Here is a 27,764-nt window from a genome sequence, read left to right as displayed (position 1 = left end):
AGAAAACCATATTTAATAATCTAGAGCTGATGTGGTCTAACCAATGCAATGGTCAGCTCCATGAAAAGGAGTGGAAATACAATAAAATAAATAAATTAATTAATAGGAAGGAGGTTCGCGGACCGGATTTTCGTTCTCGCAGTCTACTGCTGGACCACGGCCCACAGGTTGAGAACCACTGATTTATATCATACAATATCATGTCTGGATCAGGAAAATCTATACCATAGGTGGAGAAATCCATGGCACTTCAAATGTTACTGGACTCTAATGCCCCTTAATCCCTTACTAGTTTGGATAGTGGTTGTAGATGTGGGAGTTGTAATCTAACTACATCCAGAGGACCAGAGGTTTCTCGATTATAGGCTAGGACTGAATTTGTTTAGGTTTGGGAGGAAGGAAGCGAAGCAGACCAAGTTAGACTTTTCCCATAAGGGTATATATGAGAGGAATCTGGGGACAATCTTTGCAATCTCTATGCAGAACCTTCCAGTCAAAGCTTGGAAGTGGTGAGAATCCACATTAGGCAAACGGCAGAGGAGCCTTGCTGCAAATGCGTGGATGTTATTTGGACTTTTCTGTTCAAAGCAAAGCAGAACAAAAGATAACTATATATGGCAGGAGGCATTTATTTTGGGAACAGTTTGTTGGAGTTTCATAAGCAAGAGACTGGTCACATTCTGAGCTTCTCAAACCACTGTGCAAAGAGAGATGGAGGGTGGATTTGGGCAAAGTGCCCGTCTGACTCAGTGAATGCATACTTCTACTGAATTGGGCTGGATCTGTTTCAGAGAAGAATGAAGTGGTAAGATTCTGAGATGACAGGCAGTTTTTAACAGCATTTTCAACATTTTGATCTTTTTCACTGTTGGATAAACAAGCAAATAAATAAACTTGAAGCAAGTAGAAAATTAGCACATTAGGTTTGGACTGAGTTAGAATGGGCTAGTTGTTTATTTGCAGGGAGGACCATGTAAAGGAAGGTTGAAAAATTAGTCCATCTACAACCAAAAATTATTACAGTGAGACTTTCATACTTTGGGTATACCATGCGATGGCATGGCTCACTGAAAAAGAAAATAATGCTGGTTAAAGTGGGATGCAGTAGAAAAAGAGGAGGCTCTCATTACGGATCGATTGACTCAGTCAAGGAAAGTATGACTGGGCTGTTGTATGTCTTTCGGGCTGTGTGGCCATGTTCCAGAAGTATTCTCTCCTGACGTTTCGTCCACATCTATGGCAGGCATCTTCAGAAGCTGTGAGGCATGGATAAACTAGGCAAGGAAAGGAAAAAAAAATATCTGTGGAGAGTTCTGGGTGTGGCAAGAGTCCTTTGTCACTGGGAAGCCAGCATTAATGTTTCAGTTAATCACCCTAATTAGCATTGGAAAGGTTTTGTCTCTTGCCAAAATGACTGTTTGCAAGGCCTGAGCTGTTGACAATGGGGCTCTTGAACGTTTCTAATTCATAGGATCTCTGTCAGTTGACAGCAAATGACAACAATAACTAATGTACAACTCAATAGAGTAAGAGGTCATTATGCTGCTTGATAATTACCACATTATATTGTTGTACAGTTGGATCAGGCTATATTGATTTGGACTTTCAAAAGTGGTAATTGGGCTATAGTGAAGAGGTTAACTAAACCAGCAATGCATGAACAAGTTATACTTTGGTAGCTTACCTAACAAGTGGTGTCTGAGGATTCAATTGCAAAAGACAAATGCTTGTTGGAATCAAATGTCCTTGTTAGATGCCTACCTGACTTCATTCCTAGTATCTGATCACCTCATTCTTCTGCAGGAGTTCCCCTGAATCTGCTTTGTATTTTTATTAGAAACGACATACTAATTTAAGGAGCCCCCGATAGCGCAGTGAGTTAAACTGCTGAGCTGCTGAACTTGCTGACCGAAAGGTTGCTGGTTCGAATCCAGGGAGTAGAGTAACCTCTCGTAGTTAGCCCCAGCTTCTGCCAACCTAGCAGTTCGAAAACATGCAAACGTGAGTAGATCAATAGGTACCGTTCTGGCGGGAAGGTAATGGTGCTCCATGTAGTCATCCTGGCCACATGACTTAGGAGGTGTCTACAGACAACGCCAGCTCTTCGGCCTAGAAATGGAGATGAGCACCAACCCCTAGAGTCGGACATGACTAGACTTATGTCAGGTAAAAAACTTTACCTTTACCTACATACTAATTTGGAAGAATTTGGGGAAGAGAGACCGAGAAGGGTCATTGAGCTCATCATCATCTTTATTTATAACCTTGTGACATCTAATAAGGGCCTATGAAAACAAGATAGTATGAGTGGATGAAAAAGGGACCCATTGTTGTGGGTTGTTGATATGTTATCCCTATTTCCTTTCAGGGGAGGATTGGAATTCAAATTATAAATGCCCTCTGCCCCATTTCCCAACTCCTTGTCAGGGTATAGTTAATGTTTCTATTTTCCCAGATCTTTTAGATTCTGTCCTTCAACCCAGTTGAGTAACTAGAGTTATCATGCGAAAGGTTATTTGAAGAGTCCAGCCAAAGCCCAAAGAGACCTGCCATGATCACAAGTGAAGCTGTGATTAAAAAGTGCAATCCTTTGTTAAAAGTCCTGTCTTTTGGCATGCTGTACCAGGAGGAAAAACAAACATTGAATTCAATTCTGTGGGATGTGCTAAGCCGTGGTATCTTGCCATACTTTCTGTAGCAACCTGGAAGGGTGGATTGATGCATGCCTTGTGAGTGGGCAGAAGTGGCGACAGGATAAGGGAATTAAGAACACAGGCACATATGACAGAGATATGCATCAAGTCATATCATGGTTTGCAAAGGTACTGTGCTATGTGTGTTAACTGGAAAATGAAGTGCATGAAGCCGATTGGCTGAGCCTGAAAAAACCTGGGGATTCATTTGATACTGTTTCTGTTCTGCTGCTGCAGCACCAGTATGGACAAGTTTTTCAGTGCTGACAGAGTACTGCTGGTGAAGAGAGCAGTGTACTCAGAAAGGCTTTGCTATTTTGAGGCCTGTTTGTTGCTAAGAAAAGAGTGTGAAGAACCAGGATTATATTATTCTCTGAGGCAGATTTATGGACTGAAAAACGACTGTTTATGACTGTGGACTTCTGTAAGTGATCAGGGGGACCATTGTAAATACTACTGTTTTTTGATCTCTTGGAATCAGTAAAGTTCCTGTATTTTTGTTCTGCAAACCTGAGTGGCATGTTATTGTTCTGCGGGTGACTCTGGATCGCGGGCACACGTAAGAGCTTCTATTTATCATCATCAATCCATAACAGTCAGACTGTTATTTTCCCAGCCCAGTCCTTCCTAACTTTGCACTGTGATCAGCATCATTCCCAGCAATTGCCTGAGCTGACTAGGAATGAAAAACACAAACTCTGTCAGCTGACTTAAGTTCAAAATTTCCTAGTTCGTTGCACTTCATAGCTACAATTTAGTTAAAGTCATCTACATAGTTGGATGCCTTCAAGTAGAACCTGACTTTTGGGGATCCTATAATACAGTGGTTCTCAACCTGGGGTCCCCAGATGTTTTTGGCCTCCAACTCCCAGAAATCCTAACAGCTGGTAAACTGGCTGGGATTTCTGGGAGTTGTAGGCCAAAAACATTTGGGGATTCCAGGTTGAGAACCACTGCTATAAAAGGAATTTCTTGACAAGATGTATTGAGAGGAGGTTTGCCATTGTCTTCCTCAAAGGCTGAAAGAGCGAGCTTATGATCCTACAGTGTTTACACAATCATATATACTTCAGCTGTGAAGTATACGTCATTTTTCTTCTCTACACCCAGCTCATATTTTGCAGCTCCTTCCACATTCCAGGTATATTGGAACAGAAATGGGCAAGGAATAGCCTTCCGGATGTTTTTGGACTTCACTTTTACCAACATGTGCTATGGATTGCTAGAAACTATGGTTCAGCAAACTTTTAGAAGGTCACATTTCGCCCATCCTTGTGTTTGCGCAAAAGATTGTTTGCCAACTTTGTTAAAATGAAGACACGTTCTGAACATGTGCAATTTTGCATTTGAAATTCACATAATTAAAACAAAAGCAGGGAGAAGGGCAAGAGCATAGGCATGGAAGAGGAGAATTGAAGCAACTTTAAAATCCTTGTGAAGGTAGGAGCTGGTGCTACAAATTCTTGTGAAAGTAGGTGCTTTGGCTACTAAGAAATAGAGTTTGCTTCTGCTGCCTACATAGTAGGTTCATTTACTTGGGGATTAAGCCCTGTTTTAGTGCCGAAAAGGAGAATATATTTTCAAAGCAAAGGGGTCTCTGAAGCCATGCATATGCCTATTAGTCCTTGGCTGAGTCTATTGAACTGTCTTCCGTAGGTAAAAACCAGGACTTAGAAATCAAAGGGGATTATTTCTTAAAAGATGGTGAAGAAGAAGAAATGTTAAAGTCAGATGTTTCTGTTAGAGGTCAGTGGACCCACATTCAGTTTTGAATGTGGGTCCACTGTGTCATTTTGTACAGTTACCTGGAATATAGTTTGTTGAACATGGTGGTTTAAGAGGCAGAGCAAAACCAAAAACCTAATGTCACAGGGAAGCTATTTGAACCTGATTTTTTGCTCAGTCTTTTCACTGAGGGGCAATTCTTTCCCTGTGCTGTGTCTCAGATAACATGTGATCATGTATCAGGGCTCTGGAACATCTCTATTTCTGGACAACTCACTGAATGATTTAGGCTGCAAGCCAATACCTACTTACCTAAAAGTAATCTACATTGGACTCAATGGGAGTTATCTCTAACAAAAAAAAAAAAAGGAATACTGTTGTGTTTCAAATGGACCTCCTTTGCGGTTCAGCATGCCAAACCAGCTGAGCCGTTCAACATGCAACAAAAGAGGCTGTGTTGAGAACACTGTTATTATGAGGCTTTAAAAATAAACCTGGCTGAGGTCCAGCATCCTGATGGAGCTCCATTGTTGTAGTTACATCTACAAATTACGCCTCTAGTACTTTTCTGGCCACCGGGAATGTTTTGGATGGGCGCTATAGAAGAACCTTGGGTTCATTCACAATTGCTTGGCTCAGTACACTCCATCACCTGGAGAACATTGCAGATGTCCTTTCCCAGCTCCTTTATCGCAATGCCTTGGACAACTTTTGGTTGTGGCACAGCTAAGTTGAAAAGATTGGCTTCGGAGGTATCATGTTTCATTTTAAAAGACCACAGCAGTTATTATTATTACTATTTATACCCTGCTTTAATGGGGCCATGGTGGTACCACTGAGCTGTGGAACCTGCTGACTAAAAGGTTGGCAGTTCGAATCCATGGAGTGGGATGAGCTCCCATTGTTAGCCCCAGCTTCTGCCAACCTAGCAGTTGAATAACAGTTGAAGACCAGGCTATGTGCGCAAGCGTTTAATGAATGAACTCAGTTAGCGTTGGCATGGATTGGATTAAGGCTCTTGCACAAGGTCTGATGGATGACTGGCATATATATTCAGTGTTGCACGGTGTTAAATCTTTTATATATTGTATTTTACTATGTTATTTAACTATTTAAATTGTTTTATTATTTTATTGTAATATGATATACTGGTAGTAATCCTGCCAGTTGTGTAAGCCGTCCTGAGTCCCCTCGGGGAGAAGGGCGGGGTAGATATATCGGAAATAAATAAATAAATAAATAAACATGCAAATGTGAGTAGTCAATGGGTACACTTCGGGAAGGTAACAGTGCTCCATACAGTCATGCCAGCCACATGACCCAGGAGGTGTCTACGGACAACGCCGGCTTTTCAGCTTAGAAATGGAGATGAGCACCACCCCACAGAGTTGGACTTGACTAGAAAGAAAAACAAGACTGTAAGAACAAACAAAAGATAGCACAGTCAACAGACAAATAAAATGCATTGATAACCTAGCAGAATATATATTGCTAGAAGGTATTAACTGTAGTGAGCATTACAATTAAAGTAGAGTCTCACTTATCCAACCTTTGCTTATCCAACATTCCATCATCCAATGCTCTTATCCAACATCCCCCGCCCCTTTTTCCTCCAGTATTTCCCCTTTAGAGGCCATGTTTTTAGTTTCTTTCCTCCCCATTTTGGTCGGTACCACTTTGCGGACTCTGAAGGAGGAGCCAGAGCTTAATGGCTCTGCCTCTCCTCCCCCCGTCCCCCACACGCAGTAATGGTTCGGTCCCAGTTGGAAGGAGGGGTTGTGTCTATGTGGAAGAGGGCTTGGCCAGTGGAGCTCAATGGAGGAACCCGAGTATTTCAGCGACAGTGCAGCCAAATGGGGCAACGGCACCAGCGGAGGGGCAGTGAGGCCATAAAGGCAGGCAAAGTGAAGGAAGTCAGGTGGGCAGTCCCTCCTTGTGCCTGGAAAACCAAACAGAATGAGAACTCACTCACCACTGTCCATAGAGATATGGACTTCAACTCCCAAAAGTCTCCGTATTATCCGACATTTTCATTTATCCGACATTCTGCCTGCCCATTTATGTCGGATAAGTGAGACTCCGCTGTATTGAAAACAGAGGTGATTACATTGCAAAAAACAAGGCATAGTTATGGTGTTATGGATCTGGGTTAGAATCCTGCATAATTTCCATTTAAGAAGGTCAAAGTCCACCTTGAGAAGAGAAAGACAATTACAAATTTGGGAGTAAAAGATATGCATGTTCAAAATATTAGTTTTCATGTTGGTGGATATCAGCTTATATCTCACCGTCTTCTTTTATAATGATAATAACAATAACAGCTATTATTATTAATATTAATATTAGCATTTTTATCATTATGTCCACTTAGGAGTCTGAGCCAACTCCACACCAATTACACAAAATAATAATAATAACAATAATAATAATTTATGTTGTGATCTACACAAGGTCAGCCCAGGCCTCTAAGTAGACTTTTTTTTTTACCTTTAAAAAAATTGAAATATATCGCCTAATTTTTACATATCTTTCTATTTGACTACAGTGTAGTACTATTCAAAACAGTCTCCACTCATAGCTAATGTATTTCTGCCATTTTTCACCCATTTATCAAATCCACTTTGGAAAAACACTTTCGGGCACTCTGTGGTCCCGTATCTGATGTTGTCTTCCACTTCGCCTACATAAATGACATCCTCCAAGGCTTTCCTTCATCTGACTGAACAAGTTAAAGTTAAAGTCTATTTCAGCTGTTTTGGTGATCTTTTCTTATGGGTAGCTTCTCAGAGTTTCCATAATGATGTATTTTAGCAGTCACTGTTCATTCTTGTCCCATACAATCCATCTTTGCATCTTACTCTCAATTGCTACCTCACCATACACATTTCTAAACCTATGTGGATGTCGGCAGCAGTACAGCCTTCTTTGGTCAAGAGCGTGATGACTGCACTTTGTTTCTGCTTCATTTCTAAAGTTATGCAACACCTAGAAATACAGAAATGGTGTCAGCCATGCAGTAAGAATTAATCTGGTGGTGTAATAGTGTTCCATTTAGATTAATAGTTTCAGAGAAAATGGCACACATGCATCATTTCCAATACAGCCTTCACACTTTTGTTTTCCAGTGGTTTTGTGCAGTGGTCTTGCTGTTACTAAAACTTCAACAGTTTCATTATCACCATGTTCCCTTTCAACACACATATTAAAAATGAACATTTGCTGTTAAAGTGTACTGTAGATTTGTTTGTGTACAACACTTGTGTGTATCTAGATGTGGGTTGTTAAATCTTCCTCAACACTTTGCTACATCACCCAACGAAAGCTCTTTACATCTGCCGTTCCTGCCAAAACAATGTGACATTGTATGTTTGATTGGATTTATACCCCACCTTTCTCCCAGACTGGAATTCAAATTTTATATTTACCCAATGATAAAAAATGAAGTGCAGTGTCCCAAACTGGGAATCAATTTTATCATATTTACACAATGTTGAAAGAGGCTCTTTCAGGGACTGATTACATGTAATATGCAGTTTTGCCCAACGTTTTTTAAAATAAGAAGTAACCACAGAAGATTGAAATTACAGGCAATGGTAGCCGCATACCCGTGGGAACCTGGCTCATATGGAAGAAATATCTACCCATGTATCTTTTTCCTTATTTGAGAAAACATTGCAGGAGATTGACTATAATTTTGAGAGGAATAATGACCATATGGGGAAAGAGTTAAGCATTCTCAGTTCTTCCTTCAAGACTAGTCATTTTTCATAGAAACCTCCAAATCATAGCAAAGATAGACATAATATATCATTTGATCCCTAATGTACTTTGACTTATATAGCTGCAAACATGATGAAATCATAGCAGACCTGGTAAGCAGAGCCAAGTCAGACAAAAGATTTTAACTACAGCAGAATTTGCTTAATGTGCTGGAACCATTGCAAGGTACGGGGTTCAAGTGCAAATGCAGAGGGTCCTTGGTATTCACTGGGGTTTGGTTCTAGGAACCCCTATGGATACCAAAATCCATAGATGTTCAAGTCCTATTATTAACAATGGCATAGTAAAATGGTGTCCCTTATATAAAATCACATAAGGAAGATATTCTCTTTGGGATTTTAATAAAATATTTTCAAGCTGTAGATTATTGTATTTATGGATGGTTGAATCTGTGGATGCGCAAGCCATGTATGTGGCTGTCTGGCTGTCTATAGTATCATTGTTAGAAGAGGTCCAAAGCACACAGTGGCAACGGTATGTGTGACAGCAGCAGGGAGGGTGGGCAGTCCTTGGTGGGCTGCAGCAAAAGTTTATAAGGGCTGGATGTGACTCGCGGGCTGTATGATGTGCAGTAAGGTTGTGCAATCTATGAAAACAATGTTTCAAAACCCATTACAAAATTAGGGGTGCCAACATATTGTTTCTAAAGTATTTCTAATGTATCATTGGTGAAAATTGTGTTACTATAACGAGAGTAATGAAATTCGTTACTTTTTCATTATAATAATTGTGCAAGTAGAGAAACTTTAGGGGCTCCTTTCTCCTCCATTTTTACAGCTATTGGGGTGAAACACATTTACCACTGTTAGCCCATCAAGTTTCAGAATGTTTGACTTATACACAGATTTTTGGGGATTTTTTTTATAAACAACATTTTAAAAAAACTACAAGAGCTATCTCCTTGAATTTTCTATACAATGATAAAAAACAACGGGATCATTTCCCCACACTTTCAGATATATTCATACATCTTCTGGTTTTAGGGATAGTTTTAAAGCCGCAACAGCTATCTCAAAGAATGTCTTTCATATTAACCAATAGAACTTCCGTTTAGGTATTTCTTCCCAGCCCAGCACAGAGAGTTACTTACTAGAAGCATCAGTCAATCCTCTTTGTAGATTCAACAATTTATTAGAGCTCTGGCTAGCTGATGCTATGGAGGGACAAATCTCTCCCCTATCCTGATTGGGGCTTTCTGATTCTGAGCAGAATTCTAGGAAATGTAGTTTAGGGCAGGGCCTTTTGAATTCTCTAGCATAGGGCTCTTCACCTTCCCAAACTACATTTCTCAGAATTCTGTGTTTTCTCAGTCTCTTTCCCATCAAACTCTGCTTTCTCCCTGCTTCTTCCCTGTCCTAATGGCGAGAGGCTATTAATTTAAAGAGGAAAGGCAGCCTTTTTGGCTTTTCTTTGCTTGCTTATTCTAAAAATGAAACTGCCTTTGGGAGGCTCCCAAGGTTTACAAAATTCAGACAATAAAGTATTGGGTAAGTTTCGATTCTTAAGTTTTGGCGTCAGATATTGTGTAGTAAGAAAGAATTTAACAAATTTGATATGACTTACGATGACTAACGAAAAAATTGTGCACCCCTATTGTTGTAGTAGAGCCTGTGAGTAATGTTACAAACAGTAGTATGGGTGTCAGAAGGGGAAAAAGGGTTACTCGGGAGCAGGAATCCGATGATGAGCAGCAGAGAAAGAGGATTCGGGACATACTTACAGCATCTACAGATAAGGAGTCGTTTGAGGGATTCTCTGGGGATGATGGGTCAACGAGTGAAGGAGAAGAAGGAGACACCATGGATTGGACTAAGATAAGAGAAGTGCAAGCTATTTGTGAGGCACCAACAACTAGTGATACTTTTATGGGGTTCTCTGGGGATGAAGACTGGCAATTAGGGAATCCAACTGACTCTTGGGGGATCTAAGTCTTGACAGGAGATGGAGGAATTGGAGGGAGAGTCAAGGGAATTCATGTGAAGAGCTGGGAACAGCTGTGGGGGATGGTGATGGGGCGGTGGTCAGTTCATCTTCTGATGATGGTTTGTAGATAAAAGTGGGTTCAGGGGTGAGGGGTCTTTGCAGAAGACAAGGTGTTGATGTGCGTTCGTGTGCTGGGTGCTGTGTATTGGGAAAGTTTCTTGTAGTCTTGTTGCTGCCTGTTTCATGTTCGGCGTTGGACTCGAATCTGCAGTTTGGACCTGAACCGGTTTGGCTGGAGACGCTGCTTCTGCGGACACTGGAGCAACTCTGCTTTGGATTCCTCCTGCTTCGACCTTGGACTTCGGTTAACGACGCTTCTCTTCTTGCAACTCCCTCTGTTAACCATTTGTGTACTGTGCCTTTTTGTTTTGCCTTAGAGCACTTTGTTTGACTTGTTGCTTTTTGCAACCAGTTGATCTGCATTACATTTCTGTTTATCTTTTGGTAAACAGGTCTGGTTTGGGTTTTTGAGTTTTTGACCAATAGAACTGCATTTAAGTATCCCTGTGTCCTTTTAGTTTTGTTTCAATAAACTGTTTTGAAGACACTTTTAAGTCTGGCCCTTTAAGGCATCTGTGATTCTAACACCTATTGTGCAGGCCTAATTTAGAGTAATCTCTGTTCCAAAAGGAATTGTTCAATTGCAGAACTCTTTTCATAGCCACCCCACTGCCTTCCTCTAGCATCTCTTGCTGATGGTTAACATAAAGACATACCCAATGTAGATGAGTACAGTCAGGACTAACTATGTTGTTTCCAGAAAGAAATGTTTTAAAAAGTGAGAACAGTTCACTATTTCCTGATCTCTTGTGTGTGTGTGTGGGGGGGGGGGGGGGGGTCATATGTAAGCAACACACTGTAAAAGAATATAGAGAAGGCCTTCTCTACTTTATCATCCAGTTTGTAGAATGTCTTCCCTATGGAGGGCCAGGTGATGTCAATGTCAGCTTAATTCTTTTGTGAAGTTAAAACAGGTTTGTTTGTTTTTTTTACTAAAACCTTTTTTGGGGCTTTATAGATTTTTCTAAATGTGCAGTGCATGGTTATAACCAGTGTTAACTTTTCCCTTTGTTTGATATGTTTCTAGTCTATTTCAGTGTACAGTAGAGTCTCACTTATCCAAGCTAAATGGGCCGGCAGAAACTTGGATAAGCGAATATCTTGGATAATAAGGAGGGATTAAGGAAAAGCCTATTAAACATCAAATTAGGTTATGATTTTACAAATTAAGCACCAAAACATCATGTTTTACAACAAATTTGACAGAAAAAGCAGTTCAATACGCAATTATGTTATGTTGTAATTACTGTATTTACATATTTAGCACCAACATATCATGATATATTGAAAAATTGACTACAAAAATGGCTTGGATAATCCAGAAACTTGGATAAGTCAGGCTTGGATAAGTGAGACTCTATTGTACTAAATTTGTATTTTTCTTTTAATTTAATTTTGAAGTCTGTATTATTTTAAACTGTTCAAATCGATTTTATCAGTATGGTATCCTGAGATCACATGCTGAAGAATGGGACAGACCTGTTTTAATAAATAATACATCATGTTGCATAAATAAAAGGGATAAGCAGTAATCAGGAGGAAGAAAACCCTTTGTTCTTTAGATGCTTTGGCTCTCTTTATATGAACTAACATTTTTTCCATGATGAATTTCATTTGGGCAACAGGTGATATGAGCTCATTGTGTGTGAAGGAATGCAGCCTTTAGAAGTGAGTTATCAATACCATCAGTTTGGTTAATTTTACCCCTCCATAAAATGCTCCTCAGCCCATCAGTTTTTGCTGGTATGGTTCTTTAAACTTCACTGATGTGAACAGACCCAGAAATTACATCGTGCAGCCAACTAATCCTGGTTTCCAAATCCCTTATAATCTCCACAGCTGCTCCAGATGGAACATAGCCTATACTTAACCCAAAAGGTGCCATTTCATCTAGACTGAGTTTTCCTCGTGTCCTTTCATTTATCCTCACTTAGGAACAGAGAAAATTGGCATATATGAGTTCATTCAATTCAATGTTGCCTTGTAGTAGATCTCCAGGATTTCAAACAGTGATATATTTTGGAGAGACTGTACTCTAAATAACTATCCACTGTGCTAAATAATATTACTATATAAGATTTAGCATATTTGGTTCCACAGCTAAATTCAAACGCATTCCAAACTTCATGCAGAAATTTGTTTTACTGGAATAGCTGTAATACTGTAAAGAGAAAGCATGCATTTTTCCTTTATTTAACAAAAAATGTGTATACCTACAAGATCACTATTTTAGCACTTAAGCCTGAAGAGTGTTGTACTTGATATATGTTATATCAACTGTTTAATTTTCTTTCACTGAGGAATAACTGTAGTACTTTTAGATTCATTCACTCACTCTTCATACTTCTTATAGTTCCATTTCAAGTTGAGAAAATCTGATTTAGTATAGTTACATAGTTCAATTTTATGCATTACCGGGGAATTGATTTCTGTAAAACAACCCCCCAAAAAAGATAAAGGTAGACATTTACTGCACATGCATCGTGTGTATAACAGTGTTTGTGTGTGGTCTATGTGGTGTGGAACACTTTTGAGAGAACAGTAAAGACTTAGATTCGGCATTTAATGTTTTGAGCATGAGCCCCCCCCCCCCCCCCCCCCCCGCAGTCCTACTTAGAAATGTCTGGGATTGATCCCTGGGATGTTTATATGCAGTAATAACTGTCCAAATGGTTTTATAAAGTCCATAAAGAATATACAGAATCAGTAAATCATTGGAGATTTGGGAGAAGAGTATAGAAAATGTGGTGCTAGCTCGCTTTAAGACTATGAGGATACTGTTGCCTTTCAGCTATTGCTGAGCTTCATCTGTCTCAATCCTTGACTATTATCCATTCCTACTAGAATTGTGCGCAGAATTCATTCCTGCCATTTCCTTCGTTTTTTTAGTTTCATTTGGTACTTTGGGAGCACGGAATGAGAACCCCCCCCCCCCTCCCGGTATGAAAATCAGCTCACCACAAAAGCAAGCAGGAGCTGATCCCGGCTCCAAGCCAGCTTTTCAGCATCACAGTTTAATCTTTGTTATTAATCCCCCAGTAAACAAAAAAGTAAACCTTCATTCTGTGAAAAATACTCTTCTCTTCCAGGAGGTCATCACTATTCCTTACCTGGAAGTAGGAAGTCTCCTTAAAATGCCTTGGAATGGAAAGAGTGTGTGGCTGGCTGGTGTGGTGTAGCCCAGGAGAGAAAGCGAGCGCATGCGCTTTCTGGGCCTTGTTCTGGGCTCTTGTTCCAAGGAGAGTGCATGTGTGGCGTGCAGGCTCAGAAAGTGCACGTGCCTGCCAGTGCCTGCAGCTGAGCGCCTCCTCTAGAGTAAGAAATTTTCATTGGTAGTGGCAGGTGCACACGCTTTCTGGGCCTGTATGCCACACATGCACTCTCTTTTCAAGGAGTGTGTGTGTGTGGCATGCAGGCCCGGAAAGTGTGCGCACCTGCCAGTACCTACAGCTGAGTACCTCCTCTATAGTAGAAAGAAACAGCAGGTAAAAAAGAAGCCTCATTAAAGTGCACAGGAAGGGAGGCTAGGAAGTTCCCTCCCCCCGGCATAATGGGCCAATAGAAAACGGATCTTTTGACACCGAGGCGTGAAAACAGATATCTGCCCTCTCGATTTCGGGAGGTTCCCAAAAAAATGGATCAGGGCCCTCACCAAAAGCTGGGACACAAATCAGTTCAAGGTTTACCCCAAATCCACAACCCTGATTCTTTTTTTTCTTAAATAATTTTTATTGAACAAAACATAAAGGGAGGGAGAAAAAAAGAAAGAAGAAAGGGAGAGAGAATACAATTCCTTTTTTTCTTCTATATCACAATATAATATACTCTGATTTCTCTTCAAATCGTATAAATCTTTCGCCTTTCACAACCCTAATTCTTACGATGGCTGATGGGTGTTGAAATCAAAAACATCTGGAGGGCCACAGATTACCTATCCATACTTTGTGGCTGTTCACATTTTTAAAGAAGCAGGCTTAACCTTTCTGTTTTTATTTATGAAAGGAGGAGAAACTATGGATGTCCAAACTATGGACATCAAAAGTAAGACATCCTTGAACTGCATCCCATTTAATTTCAGATCAATGCCTTTTTAGCTATTTAATGAATGTTTAAGTATAATTACAAAAAAAGAAACAGGAAGAAAAGAGTGAAAAAGAAAGCAAACCAGAAAAGGGAAGTGCCTAGGATATAAAGCTGGGCTAGGCAAATACACTGATGTAAGTCCATCATATTTCTAAAAATACATGATTTTGAAACAAGTGTCTTGAAAATGTACAGTCATGCATAGCTAAAGCAGTAAGATATTTTGACTATTGAATGATAGATGAGGAATGTGTTATTTTTCCAGTTTTGAAGGGCATGTGTTTTTGAAACAGTGTCAGAGGGTCTTAGTCAGGGGTCCTCAAACTTTTTAAGCCGAGGGCCAGTCCACAATCCTTCAGACTGCTGAGGGGCCGGATTATCATTTGAAAAAAATACAAACGAATTCCGATGCACACTGCATATGTCAACACAACAACAACAACAACAACAATGAAAGAACAATACAATATTTAAAAATAAAAACAATTTTAACCAACATACATTTATCAGGATTTCAATGGGAAGTGTGGTCCTGCTTCTGACCAATGAGATAGTCAAGTTAATTAGGGTTGTTGTTGTTGTTGTTGTTGTTGTTGTTGTTGTTGTGTGCCTTCAAGTCATTTCAGACTTTGGGTGAGTCTAAGTCTAGAATTTATTTATTTATTATTTACTGCATTTATTTACTACATTTGTATCACACCCTTCTCACCCCAAAGGGGACTCAGTGTAGCTTACAAATTATATGAACATACAATATATTATATTATTAGCATAGTACAATATTAGCATTATATATTACTATATTGAACTATACCACTATACTGTAATATTATTAGTAATATTATATGTAATGTAGAATATATAATTAATATTATTATATGGTATTATTATTAGTGTTATATTGTATTACATTATAATATTATTATCAATATTATATGTATATACAATATATTATATTATAAAACTGAGGGCAGGGGCCAGGTAAATGACCTCGGAGGGCCGCATCCGGCCCCCGGGCCTTAGTTTGGGGACCCCTGGTCTTAGTAATGAGACATAGATGGAAACTATACGTACAGTGTTCCTTCACTTATCCCTGGGGTTATGTTCTAGGACCACCCGCGAAACATGAAAATCCGCGAAGTAGGGTCGCTATATTTGTGTTGTTTACAAGTAGCGTTTCTGTCCCCTCCTTGTGCTCCTGCCACTGCTGCTGCCTTGTGAAGTGAAAACAAAGCTGCTTCAGCCCCCTTTTCTCTCCCGTCAGCTTCTCCTTCCTTCCTTCCTTAGGCTTCTCCTTATGAAGGAAGTAGAAAGAGGGATTTATAATATTATTTTATGATTTATACTATTATTTCAGTACTTATTTAAAAACCACGAAATAGCGAGTCCGTGAAAAGTGAGCCACGAAGTAGTGAGGGAACGCTGTATTGTGCCTCCCCAGTTGGATTTATATAGATGGTTCCAGGACATGGAGTTTTGCTTCAGACATCCTATATTTATGCCTGCCATTGCCATTCGTATTGTTTCATAATTATGTCCTTCATGGTAAGTTACTCCCTTGTGTTAATTCCAATCATTATGCCTCTGACTCCAGTTCTACTATTGATAAACTACCTGTGCCTTCAAGCCATTCAAATTTATAAGCCCCTGCTATGCCCCTGCTTTGCTGTTTTTCTTTGCTTCCAGACTAAACAATCCCAACCACCACTTTATTAAGGTACTTCAAGCCCTTCATCATGTTAGTTGCCTCTTTGGATTGCCTTCTAGTTTTTTTCTTTCTTTTTTTCTTATATAGTAGTAGATCAGATCCATGCATTGTATGTGGCCATATTCCGACATCAGGCTACATCATACTTTGGTATTATGGGAAGGAACTGCAGTATATCTATTCCTAACTGACTCCCACTTCCCCTCTCTTCTATTTTGTGGGGAATTCAGAAGCATTCATTTTCAATTTGGTCAACCACATCTTGCCATCCAAATCAACAAAATGTGATTAATGTTAACTCATGATTGTTTGCAACAGTCGAACTTAAAACCACAGGTTATAAAGCTCCAGCTTGTTTAGGCAAACCATAGATCACACAAAGCACAGTTTAGTGTTCAGTTAATAGTTATTTGAGGTTAAGCAAAAATGGAAGCAAAATTCTTGTGACGGTGCCAGTGGAAGAAGCATGCACAAACCAGAGAATCTCTAAGACCCATTTTTTTACACTAAACTGTGGTTTAGCATGATGTCTGACCCAGGACTATATATGGCCTGCCATGTATTTTTGTCCTTACTATGCAAACTGATGTAGAAAGAAATTCATTCTATACTCTCAGAGAAGAAATGTGACTGACAAGAATATTAGTGCATATCCATAGTACCTGGAGGGGATAACATTTCTAATATTTCACATTTTTAATTATCTCATGTATAACCTGTTGGCTGCCAATCCTAATGTTGCTCGCCAGTCGAGTAAAACTATCATTCACCGGGATGCTCTAGTGAACTGTTACTATCTCATGGCTCTTTCGTCCTACTATTTGTGTTCAGGATTTTGATTTCTGGTAGAAAGAGTATAAACATTTTTCTGCATTCTTTGGTAACGTGCATGTTGCTTGTGTAGGTAACAATGTGGAGGGGGGCATAGCATGGTTGAAACACTTCTCCATTGGGACACAGGAAAGAACCCCCACACTTCCTCCAGTCTTAGTGTTAATGTACACTGCACCAAAATCTTTAGTCTTTTTACTTGTCAATCAGAGACTAGGAATGAGGAGATTAAAAATACAATAGTTTAATTCTGCAGAAGAACAGAGAGGTGGTTTACAATCAAGTCAAGCCAAGAAAATGTCAAGAAAGTGCCACGTTTGACTGTTTCTGCAATATGGATTTTATAGTTTCAAACTGATGCAAACACAAAATCAAACTTTTTCCTTTCTGTATTTTTTCCTCTAAGCTTATCCTTCAGGTCAGTAGCCCTTCTCTCTTTTCTATTCCTTTTGTTCCTAAACATCCTGTATTTCTCTTTGTTTTAAAGCAAAACAATCTTTCTGCACCATTTTCTCCATCCTCGCATCACTGTCGAGTCATTCTGATCTCTCTCTGCCTCATACTCATTCCTTGCAATGCTTAGCAACACTATCTTTCCCCAAATTCGTTCACTCTTTCTTCTTCTTGCTCCCATTCTTAAACTTCTTCTTTGTGAACTTAACTTTACATTTCCTGGTTCCAAAATTAGTTTACAGGGATGCTCTCGGACACTCCTGTAAACAATTCACAAGCTGGATTGCCCTTATGTACAGCCCTGACTACAAAAAAAGGAGGAATCCAGTTTTAATAGAAAATTAATTCTAAATCCTCCCCATGTCTGGTTTTTATTATATCCTTGCAGTTCTTCTGTGATACATTTCAACATTTAATAGATGAAAACTGGGGTGCCTGTGACCAAATGTTATATTGTAATCAAGATGGCAAAATTATTAACGAAGAAGGATACACAAATTGGGAGAGCTGCATTAGTTTGCTTTTTCAGTGATGTCCAACCTTTGGTCCTTCTGGTGTTTTCGACTCCAGCTCACAGAATTCCTGACCATTGGACAGGCTAGACAGGGCTTCTGGAAGTTGGAGTCCTGAACAACTGAAGGACCCAAAGTTTGGTCACCACCTGCTTCATTAATTGAGTGCAAACTGCTTTGTACTTTAAATTCAGTTTGTAGAAACTGAACTTGTTGTGGTTCAGCTAGATGAAGATGAGGGAATTGGAGTTTCAGAACCTGGGAGAGTGATAGAGATGAGGAAAAGGAGATTTCAAAGTAAGATTCTGTCTGTAAGACAGAGTTTGAAAGTGGAACTGTTTTGGAGTCCAGCAGACAGGGAGAGGATCTTTTACCCACAAGGAGCTTAGCAACCTCTGATAAAGACCTGACAGACCAAGATAGCTCCTCCGAGGGAACAGCTCGGTTAGACAGGGAGACCAGGCTCCATCTGAGGGGGAAAAACATCAGGCGCAGGAAATCCAAAAAAAATCTGTGAGAAAGAAGCACAGAGAAAGGGACCTCAAGGTCAAAGAAATGCTTTCATGCTTTGCAGCTCTTAGATCAGAGAGTGTTCATTGAGATTTTAGATCAGGCAATGCTGATGACTAGTAAGGATGTCCAGTTCATGTTTTACTTCCTGGGGGTTTTGATTCATGTTTTATGAAGTTCTTATAGACTTGGCTTTTCTGGATTGATGTTTTGATTCTTGTTTTTCTTTGGATTATGCTCATGTTATGATTCTTGTTTTCCTGTACCATTTGGATTATAGCCTAAGTGCTTTCACTCCTCACCAGCTTGGTTAGGGTTTTACATATTGACTACCTTTTCTGATTACCTGTTGGATTTTGCCTTCCTTATTCCTTTGGGTGATTTCCCCCTTTTTATATGTACTTTCTTCCGTAAACTGTTTTACTACTACTTTTGGATTGGTTGGTACTAATGGCAAGGTGAACTGTGTCTGGGGTGCAACAGAACTGAGCTGTGGATGAAGGTGATAAGTGGGAAGTGGAGAGAAAAACTGGGACATTTGAAAAGAAACTTTAAAAAGTAGTATAATAGAGGATTAGTTGGGATTATGGGATTATCCATGCCAAATCAGGACACTTGGAGAGTATGCTGATTTGAGTATGCCCAGCTGAGATCCCTTCTAGTTTCTGATGATGATTGAAGATTCTCCTCTTGTCTCCTTTGCTTTTAAAAACTTGTTTCACCTTCCCAACCCCTTACACTGCTTAAAAAGAACTTCTGCTGTCACATCTAGGTCAAGTTTAATAGTTCTGACCTGTCCTGCTGGAGAGGTAAACAACAATTAAAGTGTAAGAGGTTATGAAACCTAGACCAATTTGCATAAGTCCTTGCTGGCTCTGATAGTGCTAAAGCTAAGCCTCTGTCTGCATCCATATCTAATGCCCAGAAAGAATCAATAGCCTGAACTTTGCTCTCCACTGCAAATGGAAGCTTTCCAGCATTGCAGACATCACTGGCATTAAAACCTCCGTCGAGTCCCTAAGGAAAGTCATGAAAGCTTTCTTTGCTACTGGGCATAGTTCCTGAGCTAAAAAGGACTTGGTTTAGAAACTGTACAGGTCCTGCTGTTTCTGTTTTTGCTAGTTATAATTAGCATTGTGTTTCAGATCTCAGTAAAACAAAATTCCACCTGTAATTTTTTTAAGCCTTGTAAAATCCTTTGCTGATACAGATTAATTTTATAGCTTTCTCTTCTCTCTGTCTTTCTTTAAAGAAAATTAGCTTTGCAAACTAATAATGTTCAGTTGTTCCTCCAGAATAATAACTGGAATCTTTGCAAAAGCAAATAGTCAAGGAGGTAGGAAGGCTTCTGACTAAATAAGGTTTTTTAAATTATCCAATCCGTGTGCAAGAAAAATACATAAGGAGAAATTTGTAATGGGCTGTTGCATACTTTTGGAACTTTAGGTACTGTTCCATTATCCAAGAAAAGATCAAAAGGGCGCACTGGACAGAGACGGATAGTTCATTTTATTGGGGAGCAGGTTGAAGGAGTAAGACCATTTCCACCTATTTTCTTGTTATTCCCCCCACCCGTGTTGTGTGTTAGTAGATCATTTTGTACAAAAAGTAGTTGCCCTTTGCATCTTCGTTGATGAAATGGGAAATGGGGAGGGGGTATAACCAACTCTGCCCCCCATAAAATGGACTATCCTTCTCTCTCTAGTGCCCACTGGTCACCTCCACTCAGATAAATGGAACAATACCAAACTTTCTAATTCCACAACACATATATTCTAAGTTCCTTTCTTTTCTTTGCATAAACTCCCGAAAATAAGAAGTTTCTTGTTAGTAGATCATTTTGTACAAATTGTCTCAATGGAAATCTAATGCCTTTTAAATCAATGACTACTTTATATCACAAGATCTCAGAACAGCACCCAGGTAAACTCAGGCCCTTTCTACACAGCTGAATAAAATCCCACATTATCTGCATTGAACCTGAATATATGGCAGTGTGGACTCTGATAACTCAGTTCAAAGCAGATATTGTGGGTTATTCTGCCTTGATATTCTGGGTTATATGGCTGTGTGAAAGGGCCCTCAGTAACATTTTACAAGATTTGAAACAATAAAAATTATTTATTTATTTATTGTTTCCGTCACACCAACCTACAATTCATAACAACAATCCAATTAAAAACATAACACATTAACAAGTTAGAACAACTTTAAGAGGTTAAAATAGTTTAAAGCCAAGTACATAAGCATTTTGAATCACTGTAAATCAGTCCCAAAGACTTTAGTAACAGCCATTGTTTTACTTGACTCCTAAATGTAGCTAGTCTGGACTCCAAGGGGAAGATATTCCACTATTGGGCTGTTGCAGCTGAGAAAACAATCTATCATGTCTTCACATTAACATCACTGCTGAAACATGTCTTCCTGTAGACTTCAATCCTTGGACAGGCATTGTGGAAGGATGAACACTCTCTCAGGTGTCATGGTTCCAAAGCTATTGCGGGCTTTAAATATTATCACTTGAATTCAGACTGGAAATGTTCTCGAAGCTAATGGCATTATATGCTGTTCATATGGTATGTTGCATTTCTTTCCCCTCTATAAAATTACATGGGAATATGTGCCAAGCAGATAAGGATAGGCTGATTAATCTCAAAGGCGTGATCCAAGACAACTACTTTCAGCCTGTGCAAAAAAGGAACTGTTGCCACATCCTTCAGTATATTTCAATATATAGAAAAGTCTAAAAGCAGTCTAAAGAATGTGCAAAAACTCTTTAAGCATCCCCACCCCTAAAAGCCCACTCTATTTCCCCATCTATGGCAAGGAGTAATGTTTTATGTGTGCATTTCCTGATTTTTCCATTGGTATGGACCAAGTGAAGAGTTACATCTCTCTCAGATGACAGTGTCAAAATCCATGAAAACTTTATCCGAGGTTCATGTCTGAGTTATATAAAAATGCAGAAAACAAACACACACAAAAAGCCAAGCAGAAAACAGGAATGGAGAGAATGTACATGTGGACTATATGCTCAGTGTAGAGTGTCACATTTTCAGCCTGAAAAAGTATGTGATTTGATATGTTGCTGAATCCCCTGTGTGTAATGGAGATGGGAATCTGTTTTATTAAGCAGACTGATCTGCTAGACTAAGGTCACTTGCAGGGTGAATCTAGCCTATTCTTCATTTATAATTGGTAGATCTATAAATAGGTACCAAAATCATGCTCAATTTGCATCATAGCTTCGCTTAGAGCAGTCCTCAGACTGCCAGATGTTTAGGATCCAAAATTATATGAAGCTTGAAGGACAGAACAGATGCAAAATCCATCTCTCTCTCTTCCCCTCTTCATTTGACTGTGAGAACATAGAACTATAGATTTAAAGACAGTTCAGTACTAGGTGCAGAGTTAATGGTGAACATCTAGTGCAGCTTTTCTCAAGCTGGGGATCGGGACTCCTGAAGGGGTTGCGAGGGGGATGTCAGAGGGGTCGCCAAAGACCAGTATTTTCTGTTGGTCATGGAGGTTCTATGTGGGAAGTTTGGCCCAATTCTGTCATTGGTGGGGTTTAAGGAAATCTTTGATTGTAGGTGAACTATAAATCCCAGCAACGACAACTTCCAAATGTCAATATCTATTTTCCCAAAACTCCACCAATGTTCACATTTGGGCATATTGAGTATTTGTGCCAAGTTCGGTCCAGAACCATCATTGTTTGAGTCCACAGTGCTCTCTGGATGTAGGTGAAGTACAACTCCGAAACTCAAGGTCAATGTTGTGGTTCAGCCTGATGATGATGAGGGGTTCATGGTGTCAGGGCCTGGGAGACTGGGAGATGCAGTTTCAGATCCAGGGGGAATGCTGGAATCAGAGACAGCCAAGAAGACGGAGGAACAGAAGGTGCTGTTAGAGCAACCGTGTGAAAGTACTGATGTTTTGGAATACAGCAGTCAGGGTGGTGAACTTTCACCTAGTAACTGCAGCTGAGATACCATGAGCTCATCTGAGGGAACAGTGGATTTGGATAAATATTCCCAGCTGGCTCTGAGGGAGGAGGGAATCAGGTGGAGAAGAAGTGAGACACTTCATGGGAGAGATAGGGATAAGCAGGGGTGCAGAAGAACGGGTTCGTGTTTTGCAGCCCTTAAAGCAGGGGTCCTCAAACTTTTGAAGTAGAGGGCCGGTCCACAATCCTTCAGACTGTTGTGGGGCCGAATTATCATTTGAAAAAAAATACAAATTCCTATGCATACTGCACATGTCTTATTTGTAGTGAAACAACAACAACAACGAAAAAACAATACAATATTTAAAAATGAAAACAATTTTAACCAACATAAACCTATCAGGATTTCAATGGAAAGTGTGGGCCTGCTACTGGCCAATGAAATAGTCAAGGTAATTAGGATTGTTGTTGTTGTGTCACTGCAAGTCATTTCAGACTTTGGCCAAGCCTAAGTCTAAAATTATTTATTTACTTACTGCATTTATTTACTACATTTATATCTCACCCTTCTCACCCCAAAGGGGACTCAGAGCAGGTATATGTACATACAATATATTATATTATTAGCATAGCACAATATTAGCATTATATAATTGTATATTGAACTATACCACTATACTATTATATGTTATGTAATATATAACATATAATTAATATTATTATATGGTATTATTATTAGTATTATATTGTATAACATAATATTATTATCAATATTATATGTATATACAATATATTATTAAAACTAATACAAAAATATTATATTATAAAACTGAGGGCGGGGGCCAGGTAAATGACCTTGGAGGGCCGGATCTGGCCCCCGGGCCTTAGTTTGGGGACCCCTGCCTTAAAGCATAGAGGTCTGTGAGAGGATTTTAGATCTGCCAATGTCACTAAACCTAGGAGGGTTGTTAGCCTTGTTCTCTGTTCAAGTTTGGGTTGGAGACCCATGATTCATGCTCATGTTTTGGCTCCCTGCTCCATGGATTATTCTGAGATTTCTGCTCCTGTTGTGTTCCTGGTTTTAAGCCTTATATTTTAGATTTATCTTGCCTTCATACTCCAGTTTAAAACCTTATTCTGGGATGTATGCTGCCTGTGGTATATTTTGGCCTGGCTTTTTGCCTGATTTTTGCCTATAATATTAACTCTTGAATCTTATTCTTTATTTACTCCATAGTGTTTTACCCATTTTATATATGCTTTCTCAATAAACTGTTTTGACTTTTACACTTGGTGTCTTCTTGGGTGCTGTGAGCAAGGTGAAACCCTGCTGAGGTGCAATAGTCAATGCCCGCCAAACCCTTCCAGTATTTTCTGTTGGTTGTGGGAATTCTGTGTGCCAAGTTTGGTTCAATTCCATCGTTGGAGTTCAGAATACTCTTTGATTGTAGGTGAACTATAAATCCCAGCAACTACAACTCCCAAATGTTAAAATCATCCCTACCCCCTCAACCCCACCAGTATTCAACTTTGGGCGTATCAGGTATTTGTGCCAAATTTGGTCCAATGAATGAAAATACATCCCTCATATCAGATACTTACATTACGATTCATAACAGTAGCAAAATGACAGTTATGAAGTAGCAATGAAAATAATTGTATGGTTGGGGGATCACCACAACATGAGGAACTGTATTAAGGGATCGTGGCATTAGGAAGGTTGAGAACCACTGATCTGATGGCCATGCAAGAGGCCTGTGTACATCTGACTTCTGTGTTAGAACACATTAGTTGCAAATAGCACATACCTTTTCACAATGGGAGCTGTGGCAATTGCTGCCAGAGTGGAAGGAATACAAGTACAATGTGCACATCAAAAGCAAATACCTGCTATAATTTGTTGTGGTATGCACTGCTAGTAACAACATCAGTCTCCATTAATAGGGCTATAGCAAAACTTACTGAGAATAGTCTAAATCAGTGCTGGTAGGTGCAATTATTTTTTCCCATTGTGCTGGAGACCAGCATCATCTTTGTGCCCATTTGAAACTCACCAGGGAATGGCCATCAATGCATAAAATACTGGGATCAGTCCAGGGGCCACCAATTTAAGTCTGTGTAACATAATATGTGTTTATAGCTTTATGTACGGGCGGTCTCAAGTAGCAGTATATGAATCCGACATTGGTCTTCTATTATATAGGCGATACTTGTGGCTGGTTATGATTGTCTTTCAAGGGTAGAATCTTGGTGGTGGGCCTATAAGTGACTGTGGGGCCTATTCTGGATCCACATGATCTTTCACAATGAAGACATAGATATCCAGATGGAAGGCGGTCAGAACAAGGATCTGCTTGATGTGCCTTCCTCTAGATATGTTTCTCCCTTTTGACCTCTTTTTATGCCTCTTCAAAATCCATAGCACCTTTGGTAGCAACTAATCTCTAGTTAGAACACTATGTGGTGCTGCTCCTTTCTCTTTTATTTGCATCCCTTTTCGCATGGATGTATTAAATATCTCTGTAAACTTTGAGCTCGCTAGATCATTCGTGGCAGCGTTCATTAAGATGAGACATCATGAAGTGCCACCCAGAACAGGGAGGAAAGTCCAGTGCTAGTAGTACCATTTCAGATTTCGTCAGCATGCTTTCGTTCAGTGCCAGGCATCTTCATGTACTGGGAAAGTTTTCTGATTGAAATCTTTTATGAAGTAAAAAATAGGTGTTGAACTTGATGTTCTGTCATTCTCCCACCCTGATTTCTCTTCAGTTGATGATTAGTATTTTTTATTATTATTATTCCAAGTATTTTGAGTCAAATACAGTCTAGGTGCTGTATTTGAGGAGCCACCTGTTCACACTGCTGTGAAAGTTCCTGAACAATAGTATCACAGGGAGATGCCAGGCGGACTGAATATTACTGAATGAGGTGAACCTGTGTCCTGGTTTGATGTATTGCAACTTCCGAGGTTTATTCAAAAATCTTACATTGGAAATGAGACACTTGTGAACAATGGGTTAGGTGTGACTCACAGGGGATTCCAATTATCTGTTGAGAAAAAGGAGGAATTTATGGATTGGAAAATTATTTATAGAATTGAGATCTGCTTTGTCACCCAAGAAGTTGCTGCGCTGGGGCTTACTCATGAGTTAGTACAGATATGTGCTTTAAATGCTAAATGTAGGAATGTCTGATTGGTACAAGCTGGAATTTGTACCTATCAACCCAAAAGCGGTCCCAATTCCTGTGTAACATAAATTCTAATGGAGTGGTTCTCAACTTGGGGTCCCCAGATGTTTTTGGCCTTCAACTACCAGAAATCCTAACAGCTGGTAAACTGGCTGGTATTTCTGGGAGTTGTAGGCCAAAAACATCTGGGGATCCAAGGATGAGAACCACTGTGCTAAGGGATGTTATTTCAAAGCGTGGGTGGGGGAGATATTGGAAAATAGCTTTCCAATATCCCTGTCCCAGAGACTTGTAACTATTCCAGTTTTGTGAATGTTCCTGTCGACTGAATCCACGACAAAACATTTCATCAATAATGTTTAATGAGTGTGCATGCCATTAGAATCTGGTTGCAGAAACAAGCACATAAAGACACCTTTTGAAAATGTTAGTGTGTGCATACTTGCAGTAGAATGTCAGCTTCCTGATCCTTCTGAACTAGAAACAGATGCACCTTGATTCTAAGCCACGTGCATGTAAACAAGACTGATCCTATCATTAGGTGGAGGCAACTGCCTCAGGCAGGGGTTGTGTTTCATGAAAAGCCAACAAAATGATTACCTTTGGGGCTCATTGCTACTATTGTGTTTTTATTGTCAAGGAGAGGTGCTTATGAGATTTTCAGGCTTGTGTGCCAAGATAACATGGCTGGATTTGGGTAACCGGAGACCCAAATGGTTGGGAAATGAGGGTGCCATTGACTGTTTCCACTTCAGTTAACAAAACATCTGATGTCTGCCCTGCATGCCAATTCAGGGTGTTACTGTGTGGACTACTCTCTATAATCACCTGTCCAGGTAGTAAATATTGCGGAATGTGTTTTGAGTCACACCTGTTTTGCAACAAGTGTCATCCAGTTCATTGTGAAAGAAAAAACAGGTTGGTGTTTTTAGTAGAAAGACTATTAGAGCCAACTTAACTAAGGATCAAACTAGGGGTACTGTAATACATGGGTCTGCTTTCCATTCTGTACGAGGACAGCAACATAATAGAAAAAGGAAGCTTTAAAATGGGGTGTGAATAACCATGTTGGGTCTGGAGTTGTGCATGTGTCCAAGAGATTGAGGAAAAGGCCAGAGAATATAAAAAGTGCCAAGATAACATGATTCAGAAAAAGCACTATGATGTTGTGGTCACATCCTATTGTATCCTGGGACCTGTAGTTTGGTGAAATACTTCTGCTGAGAAGTCTAACTAACCAACCTTTAAACTGCAGATCCCAGAATTCCATAGAATGGAACAAAGTGCTATAGTTATGTAGTTTGAAATAGCTCAAGTGCAAAGAAGAATGTTGTTTATAGAGGAAACTGATTCTAGGTAGGTGTTGCAATGCATAGTATTGTCTACGTGGGAGTGATGCTGGGGCTATGCTCTTTAGCATGGGAAGCATGGGTGTCACAAATAAACAGGTGTGTCTCTATATTCATGTTTGTGTTCTTAAGAAGGTGTGAGAGTCCGAATATAGGGCCAACATACTGATCAGGAGTATCGAACTTGCACAAATCATGCTGGTCAGAGGAAGGAAACACACAGGCCTGCAAGGAGCCTCTTGGGATCAGTTGTGAGGCTGTCCAAATGCTGTTGGACTGCAACTACAAGCAACTCTAGCCAATGTAGTCAGTAGTGAGAGATGTTGCGAGCTGTAATTCAGCAAGACATACAGTTCACTATCCTGGCCTTTGAGAATCAATACCTAACATTCAAGTAAACCTTATAGCCCATTATGCCAGATTGAAGACTGCAGAGGGATTCTGTATACTTAAAAGTTGTGTTAAGATGGAATTTCAGCAGGCATTGTTTGTCATATCATGAGGTGACAAGCAACATGTGCTCAAATTCCATCTTCTACACAACTGTGAAAAGTAAAAGAATCCAGTTTTCACACTGGCAACCCTATTTTGAGCTTCTCGGTAGCAATGTTCACAAACATCTCTCTCGCATGCATACAGTTTGGATCAGCTTTGCTTTCTAGAGCTAGAGAAAGCACATAAAGGCAACCAAATTGATCAAGGACAGTTAACAGCATATAGGTTTGTCCGGTTGAGGAAAAAAAGACAAATAAAGGGAGATACGATATATAAAGTTATGTATACTATCAAGCCAGTGTGCGTTGGTTTAAATCCGCCCAGCCATTACAATCTATTGGATAGCTAGGCAAGTCACACTCTTTTGGGAAGGCAATGGCAAATCCGGTCTGAAGAAATCTTGCTAAGAAAACCCTATAATATGGTTGTCATAAGTTAGAAATG

The 27,764-nt window shown here is 39.7% G+C and overlaps 2 protein-coding genes across 4 annotated transcripts in view; both read left to right on the top strand.

Annotated features, from left to right (window-relative positions):
• LOC134292565 (uncharacterized) overlaps positions 1 to 3,487 on the top strand; it is a 79,899-nt gene extending 76,412 nt beyond the window's left edge. Inside the window, exon 2 of the mRNA XM_062957884.1 lies at positions 1,587 to 3,487. The gene's annotated coding sequence lies outside the window, so the exon portion shown is untranslated. The remainder of the gene's footprint in view (positions 1 to 1,586) is intronic.
• Positions 1 to 27,764, top strand: part of ormdl3 (ORMDL sphingolipid biosynthesis regulator 3) — a 58,033-nt gene that overhangs the window by 5,883 nt on the left and 24,386 nt on the right. The gene's annotated exons all lie outside the window — the stretch shown is intronic.

The sequence above is a fragment of the Anolis carolinensis genome, chromosome 6 (genome assembly GCF_035594765.1).
Source record: "Anolis carolinensis isolate JA03-04 chromosome 6, rAnoCar3.1.pri, whole genome shotgun sequence".
Lineage (NCBI taxonomy): Eukaryota > Metazoa > Chordata > Lepidosauria > Squamata > Dactyloidae > Anolis > Anolis carolinensis.
The sequence above is the reverse complement of the archived record's forward strand: the minus strand, read 5'-3'. Positions and strand labels throughout refer to the sequence as shown.